This window comes from Acanthisitta chloris, unplaced genomic scaffold (assembly GCF_000695815.1).
Source record: "Acanthisitta chloris isolate BGI_N310 unplaced genomic scaffold, ASM69581v1 scaffold35543, whole genome shotgun sequence".
Lineage (NCBI taxonomy): Eukaryota > Metazoa > Chordata > Aves > Passeriformes > Acanthisittidae > Acanthisitta > Acanthisitta chloris.
In genome coordinates, this window is record NW_008664868.1 from 24,980 (window position 1) to 33,716 (window position 8,737).

Below are 8,737 nucleotides of genomic sequence, written 5' to 3' on the forward strand. Positions count from 1 at the left end.
GGTGTGCATCACTGGACATGAATGGACATCAGCATCAGGTGGGTTGAGCAGAGTGAATATAAAATGGCACAGAGAAATGGTTCCTGTGAGCAGAGTAAATGGAGTTTTCACTTCTATTCAAAATGAGTAACTGCATCAAGTAAGGATGACTTTGGCAAGAGGGAGTGTGAGTGTCTGCCTGCTAGCCATGCTGTGTAGCTGCAGCAGCTGAAGCCTGTATTGAAGCTGATATATTCTAGCAGCCTTTGCATGTTGGGTAATTAAAGAGCAAGACTTCTCTTTGTTGGTGTATAATGTGCTTTTAAATCATTCTGGAGCATGGCTGTAGGCAAGAAACTGGATATTTGAAGCTGGGGGTCATGCAAGACTTGACTATGCACTTGCACTTAAGCATTCAAGTATTATTCTTGCGTAATGGCTTAACATAAAGTCAGGGAACTGTTTACTGCTACGTGCAATCTTCCATATGTGGCTTAGCTGTGGGTATTTAAGTGCTCCAGTTTTCCTTCTGGTTTGAGCAGAACAAACATCTGAGACAAGCCCCTGTTACAACAAGGGCTAAGTCATCATAGGAAAAAAGCAGGTTAAACTTCAGGAGTGCAAAGGCAGATTTGACTTCTTTTTTTTTTTCCTAGAGGAGCATCTCTCCAGGTGGGAGTACAGATGCAGCATGAAGTGAAGAGTGTTTTCAATGACTTGTGCCATATGTGTTCTATACAGACTAATATACCTTTACTGCAATTTCTGGGTGAACACTTGTCTTGATGAAGAGAAAGATGTATGTGTGCATTTACTGGGCATTAAACTTCAGTGAGATGTTAATAACCATCTGAAGTTCCAGTTGAATCCTCTCTGGCTTAAGTAGAATGCTTAAGAATACTTTAGGTCTAAGGTACAAAACTACAATCTGGAATGTGGTAAGAGGTGTTGGGGGGAAATGCATCTAACTAAATGCTCACCCAGATCTTCTTTTTTAAGGCTTTCCAAAGCATTAACCCAGTACTTGGGCCTGACAGGTCTATCAGTTCTTGCTCAAAAAGAGAATACTGTTCATCAGTTCAACTCAGAGCTTGTGTAGACAGAAGCTTTCCTTAATTGCTATAAGCATATGTTGCAATGTTCACCTCCTGTTGACTTTATGGTTGGGAGAAGGAGGGAAGAGGAACAAAAAAGCTATGATTTTCACCATAATCTCCACACTTCATGGAAATGGCAGGTGTTCCTCTTGGGAGGGAAAGGTGTTATCTCTAACACCAAGTGAGAGGTTTAGCGTAAAGGAAGTGATTGTGACTGCAAGATTTAATAAAACTGCCTCTAAACTATGTATGCTATACTATATAATGTAAATTCTTATTTTTTTCCTTACATAGCTTCAGAGCTTTGTCTCTAACTTGCACAAACATTTTCAACGTCTGTAAAACTGGTCACTTTTCATTATCATGCTAATACAACTGATTTGTATTACTATTGATAATAAAAAGAAAAAAATGAGCTCAATATTTGTTTGTTATTGATTTTTGCAGCATTCTGAAAGCATGTCTAATCCCTGAATTCTTGAACCAGCCAACCACTGACTTTGTGTCTGGAACTAACCTTTCTATCAAATATGTAACAGAATTATATTGCAGACTGTGGGAAGGGAGGGGAAGAGGTGACTGAGACCCTCATAATTGGTTTTCTGGAAATGGTATGCATGTTTTTCAGGACTGAACTGGCATAATAGTTTGATTCATTCACAGTTAATTTTCCACAGCCTAATTGGATCAGACAGCTCATATTAACTGTGTAAATGACAGAGTTGCTTTCCTCTTTCTTCAGAGTGTTGTCTCTCAACAGAATAAGCGACATTGTGTGGAAAAATTGGTCCTTAGTCTTCTGAGCGTGCTAGACTACATTCTCTGTGGATGTTTGTGATGAACAAACTGCAGCAGAGAAGCTGAGATCTCTCTGGGACAGGAGAGCTCACAACACTCACTGCTATCTAATATCACTTAACTTGGAGTAGCAGAGAAACGGGATTCACGGCAAACTTTGGGTGCAGTTTCTGCCACTGCTGCTGTACAAGTTGGAAGTGGAACATTTCCTAGCTGATGACTTCTGGCCAAGGATTACAGCAATTTACATAATCTTGTTTATATGGTGTTTGCCTGGTGTTTGCCCTGTGTTTCAGTTTGCCACAGTGGTTTATGTAGCTCTCCTTTCCAGTAAAGTAACTTAAAATATTCCCTGGCAGAGAAAAGGTATCATGGAAAGTGTCATGTAGGAGGCAGGAGAGGGTTCTGAGCACAGCTGTGTTACATAGCTGTACCCAAAGCCCAGAATGGCACCTTTTTCTTCACATATTCTGTGGTTGCTTGTGAGGAATAGGTTTTCCTGAAGTTGCAGCAGGATGAAACTGCAGAATGATTGCTCATATGTAGCTTGGCTTCTGCCTCCGTGCTTGCCTGTGTTCTGCCTCAACTAGAACACTTTAATGTGGTTCTGTGAGATAAATGTTCTGACAGTTCCTGGGATGGTACAGGCACCTGTTCTTGAGAACTGCTGGCTCCATCTTGTGGATTTCGGAGTTAGAAGCTCTACCATGGAGAGAGGCTGTTCAGCGTGCTCAGACGAGCATACAAGTCACTGCTGTTAATCTGCCACCTGAATTACATGTAGAAATCCATGCTAACTAAATTCTTCTGGTTTTGTTGCTCTGCTGTATGATTCTCTCATGCAGTATGAGACCTTGTTCTAAATGTAAATTTTCCTTTTGCATGCAAATGCTAACGTTAAATCATGCCTAAACATTCTTCTATGCAGCAGAACACCCAATTTCTCATGAGGATGGTGGATTTACGTTTTCCACGGCATTAAACCAGTTTGCATTGCAAGTGTAAGTTTGTTCTGCTCACTGAACACTGATTTGCATGCCAGAAAGGATAGTTATTGTTCCCTGAGACTGTGCAGTACTTCACAAAACGTTTTGTTTCTAAGGGTGACTAAAGTTGCTGGGCTCTCTTTGAAATATAAAGCCCTAATTTGGGGGTGGGGCAGAGAATATCTTATTTTAAAATCTCTTTTTATTCCTTTTTTTCTGACTCTCAGTCTTTCCTCCCCCCAAACTACTCAGTGTCTGTTATGGGAATAAGATCTATTAGGGATATACCAGCAAATGGCCCCTTAAGCCTTATAACTCCAAAGGGGGTTGGAAATAAAACGTTGAGGTGAGACTGGGATCATATGCTCTGCACTTGCCTTCCTGATAAAGCTGATTAATCTCCAGAGTTTACGGTAAGTTCCCTTCAATGAGCTTTGTTATTTGGCTTTGAGGCAGAATCATGTTTTTGATATAATCAGAGTTTATAGAGTTTGTTTTGAAAGTCTAGCGTTTGGGGTATCGGAGGCTTTATGCATGTTGGCTTAATAGGCCAAATACCAGAATTCAAGGACAAACTTGTGCACACATGTAGCATTGAGAGAGAAGGAAAGTTACTCTCTGGTATTTAATTGTCCTCTGTTTTTGTTTTAAAAAGGAAAACACATACAACAAACTGAACCTGCTGTTTGGATGAATGTTTCAACCTGTGGTCTAAGAGTGCTCTGTAACATGATTACTCTCCCCACAAAATGATGGCATTACAATTCTATCCCTGTAAACAAGGAAAACAACTGTGGACTGGGGGAAGGAGTAATTATCTGAAAAAATAGCAAAATTTTTTCTTGCTTCTAAATGAAAACCATCATGGCAACATTGCCCAAGGTACCCTGCAGTTTTACTCCTGAAAGTTTGGCTTTTCAGTTTTAGAAAGGCTGCTGAGAACCTGAGAGAGATGGTCCTGATGAGACACAGACCTCCCTGACAGATGTATCCCTTCCCAGAATGATATGATTCAGAAATCAGAAGTTTCCTGCTTGGAAGCTGATGCTATGAAAACCAAAAACCTACCAGATTGCTGAAAAAATGCCTGCAGGGTGGTTTTAGTTATTCTTCTAGTTAGTGCCCTGGTTGTGGGTGTTCAAGAGCCTCTTTCACTCTGGGGTCTCTTGTTTTCATTTCTTTATAGGCCTGCTTGAGGGTTTCAGATACTCCTGCTTGGGTTCAGACAGCTTAATGAAACATGAGCCCTTCTTTCGTTTCACTCCTGGTGACTGTACTCCAATTAGGTGCTGAGCAGTGCCACTGGGTGACAGGCACTTGCGTCCCCAGCTGCCCCATTCCAGCTCTGCAGCCTGCAGGACAACAGAAAATGAATCACACTACGGAAAGAACAACTACTCACAGAAGGATTATGAGCACTAGGAGAGCTGGACGCTTCAGACTTTGCTAATGAAAGCTGCTTCCTACCTGACGAACAGCAGCAGAGTATGTGATTCACCTATTCCTGCAGCCAGGTTAGAGCTTTCTTATGTGGTACCTTGAGTAAATCCATTTGAGTGATGACAGAAGTGCAGCAAGCACTTGTGGAGCAGAGGGTAACACTGTGCCTGCTTGAGTTGTTTTGATTTGCCTGTTTTTTTTCACTTTCCCCTCCCTGAGTAGTATGGAGGGAGGAGGGCAGGCAGAGCTTCTCCTGCGTGGGAATAAAGGCCACATTTGCAGCTTTGCCTCAGGAGCTTGAAAAACCGTAAGTCAGGCCTCCAAAACTGCATTTGGTTTAGAAATAATGAGAAGCTTTAGAAAATGATCTTGGAGTTCTCTTTCACAGTGTTTTTGTTTCCAAGCATTTTGAGTAGCCTTGCTTCATGTTTGCAAGCGTCCTCCCTTCAACAGTGATGGCAGAAGTACTTTTTTCAATGAAAACAAAGATGTTCTTATGCTTGCTGATTCCAGCACCTGGGGCATAAATTGTAAAATATTGTGGCATTTGGAGAGGAGTGGAGGCAGGACACACAAGCCACTCAACTTTAAGCCCCATTTCTGCTGGGTCACCATCCTTTGCAGTAGGAATCTGAAGGATTGCAAAAGCTGAAGCATAAGGATCCCCTGTTGGTGGTCCCAGTGTCTGTTTTGGCAGTTTGCCAGGAGCCCAAGGGATGCACTTAATTTTCTTTATTCATTAGCATATTTTTAATCAAATCCATCAAACCACAATGTTTCCACATGTCTCTCCCATGGCAGATGAACAAAAATAGGTCAGTGCTCAAATGCACCTTTAACACACTGCAGTTCACTTCCCTTCTATAGTTGCAGTTGGAGGACAGCAAATGACTTGTCCTCTGTACCTGGTGAAAACTTGTGATGAAAACTTTGCTTCTCTCCTGAAAGAGGAAGCTCATGGAGTTTGTCCATGGTACAGACTGTTTTCCATCCGCTGCCCAGTCAGAGGGCAGGAAGAGCTGCATCTGAATCCTCTCCAACTTGGTGCCAAGTTTACAGCATTTGTTTAATAGTGAATAATCAAGCAGGTGTAATGTCCAGGGCTGAATTCCCTGGCCCTAATGAAGTTCCAAGACTGCTTACACCTAGTTTAATAATAGGCTTTTTACATTCTTGTCACCTGTAACCTACCTTCATATACCTCATGCTGCCAACCCATCTCTAGCCAGGCAAGGAAAATGTTGCAGTGTTGAGATCATGTTCACACTTGCAGCTGAGACGTGTCTTGCCTTGTTTCTTATCTCTGAATTGTTCATAACAAGAGCTAAGTAAAAATTACTCTTCATGTTTTTTACATGAGCTTTCAAAGCTGATTCTGGGTGGGGTGAATATTGCATCAACACCAAGTTAAAACTTATCTTTTGTTGGTTTTTTTTTTTTTTTTTTTTTTTTTTTTGGAAAGAAATGGGGATATAGATTCCAGGGAAACAGTCTTCCTCATGAGACAAAAAATGGGTAAAGTCTATTATATTAAATAGGTTTGAAGTATTTAAATGCAAGACTATGAGAAAGAGATGTGTACTTTACGTTGTTTTCTTTCTCTCTTTCTTAAAAAAAAAAAAAAGGAACAAAACCCAGGACTTCTAGTTAAACAAGTCAATGAAGACCTATCCTAAATGTAGAAATTGGAATGGACTTGCTGATGGTTCCTGGCTGCAGAAAAGCTAGGGAACTGAAAGGTGAAAAGCTCTGCAGCCCCACCTCTCCTGGGAACCCTTTCCTGCTGGCAACATCGTCACCACAGGCAGCAAGTGACGCATGCACAGAGCAACCTCTGCTTCCTCTGCTGCTGGCAGATTCTCCCTCTCAGTCGTCACAGGCTCCTTTGCGGTTCCTCTTGTTTTGGGAGATAACCCAAGGGGTGAGGGTAGGAAAGGTGTCTTAGCAAGACTGTTAATTTTGGCTTCCCAGTTAAAAGAGCTAGACATTTCCTGCGAGGAAGACCTTTTGCATGTATTTTTGTATCAGAAGCCCAAAACCAGAGTTATAACCTCTAAAGCCTGGAAGTCCATAGTGAGAAGATGAAGTCTTGTCTGGTGTGCGTGCACCAGGTGGTCTCTGCTAAATAACAAAATATCCCAGCCCAGGGGATGGGGACCTGTTTACTCCTTCCTTATTGCATGCCTGTAATTATTCACAGCAGCAGTCATGTTATGGGCAAATATTCTACTATCAATTTACTGTTCTGTTTGTTCAGCTCTTTCACTTCTGCTCTAACAACCATCTTCATTGACAGCTATCAACCACTGGGTTACTTTCAAGTCTTAATACGTACAGTTAACGGTTTGCCTTGTTCAAATCCACCCTGACTTAACCCTGTATTCTTTTATTGTTCTTTAACAGCCACTGTTAAACAAATCTCAGCCTTGCTACTTGGAAGAAAATAAGTTACAGCAGGACTAATTTTGCTAGAGGCTTAATCCTACAAGTTTTTGCCTTGCCACTGAGAGAGGGGAGAGAGTCACTAGGCAGCTTTAACTCGTGATCTCTCTGCTCTCCTGTAATGCCTGCTCTGGAGGCAGACCTGGATCTGTACAGTATTTATTATGCAGTGGTTTGGACTCTGAGGGCATTGCCTTTGCTATTGTTTTGTGGACTGCTAGCATGGCAATGACAGTGATGTTTTGGTTTGGGGGAAACAGACTTATAAAAGGTCTTGGCCATCGCTGTAGAGTGTTACAATGCCTGTTCTTGGCAGCCACCACAAACTCCAGATCTTTGCCTTTTGTAGTGATCCTTCCTGGGCCATGCTCTACCTCAAAATGGCAACTACCAAAACCAAGAGGCTGCTCCACTGCCTGAGCAAGCAATGGGCACCACAACCTCTTAAATCTACCTTGCTTGGAGGCTGAGAATCCCTTGGGCTTCACAATTTAGGCTCTCTTGGCTTTCTTCCAGGAACACAGCATGGGTCCGTTCTTGCAAGGGAAAGGCAGGGTGGTTGGCAGCAAAATAGTGTTTTGTATACACTACACTCGGCACTCAAAAGGCTAGTGCCGAACATGGGGAATTTCACATGGCTCAATTCCCTTCTGCCCCAGGCAATGTGTATGTCTCCTCTCTCAGCAGAGTGCACTTACCAGGGTGTGCTTGGTTCTAGGGAGGGGACTGCCTCGGTCCCCTTAAAGATGGTCTCATATCAGTTGGATAGTTCCAAATGTTATGGTTAGCAGAGTGGGAAGAAGGGAGGCCTGAGCTTGAGGGTCTCTGAACTAAGGAGTTGGTTCATGCTCCCTTTGGTCATGTGCTGACTCAACTGGAGGCTTGGGGAGTGCTCCTGTCCCAGCATCACCCCATAGCCTGCTCCCTCTGAGAAGACCTAAGCTGCTTTTCATGCTCCCTGGGACTCCTGTCAGGCAGGGAAGAAGACTGAGCCCAGCTCTTCTTCATGAACCGTTGGACTACTGACTAAATTAAGGTACGAATAAAAATAGCCTACGCCCATACCCTCCACCCACCTTGAGCTCTTTTAGAAAAAGGGAAGAAAAAAAATTATATTTATTGCTGCATTTTTGGACACCTGATCTGGAAGGTGGGCAGACTGAAAACACCTGCTGCACTGAGTCCTTAGGGAAGAATGTCAGAGATGTTCATCTAGGCATTGTAAGGGACTGAAGTCCAAAATGGATTCTGCAGGCTTTACAAGGCACAGAGGCCTTTGGTTTCACCACTGAAGCCAGTGACAGGCACCTGGGCATCTTCAGCATGGAAGTCACTACCACATTGGATGCTTAAGGTTTCTTTGCATTTTGCTATGGCACAAATGATTTTAACATAGAAAGTCAATTGATGGGGGAGGAATTCAGCATCAGTTAAAACCACACATTTTACAAATTTGAAGTTGCACTAGCAGAAGTTGAATTAGGCAAAGCAGCGTCTTCTGTCTCCTTGAACTTTTGTCCTGACCTGCATGCACAGCCTGGTTTGTACTGGGAGTGACAGGGAGTGGACATAGAACAAACGTTTCCCCAAAGTGAATTCTGTGCGACAGCCTTGTTTCTCATGATATTTATTCAAGTAGTTAATCATGCTGTGGTCAATTTAGTTAGTTGCTATCCAGGAAATACAGGTAAATAGCATGCAATCATACTGGTGATATTAAGAAAAATATTCCTTTCCATTGTGACTGCACACCACTGGCATCTTGAATGCCCATTTTGTGGCAGGGGAAATGCTTCTGACCCGAGGAACACCTAAGAAAATGAAGCAAGAGTCTTTAGAAATGTACTCTGAGCCATCACAGCTAATGCTCACTTTTTATGTCATTATAGAGAGACTATCCTCAACATGCACACACACAGAGTATAGGGGTACTGTGATGTCTAAGTAACGGATTATCTTAAATTTTCCGAAACCCTGACATCTGGAAAAAAAACT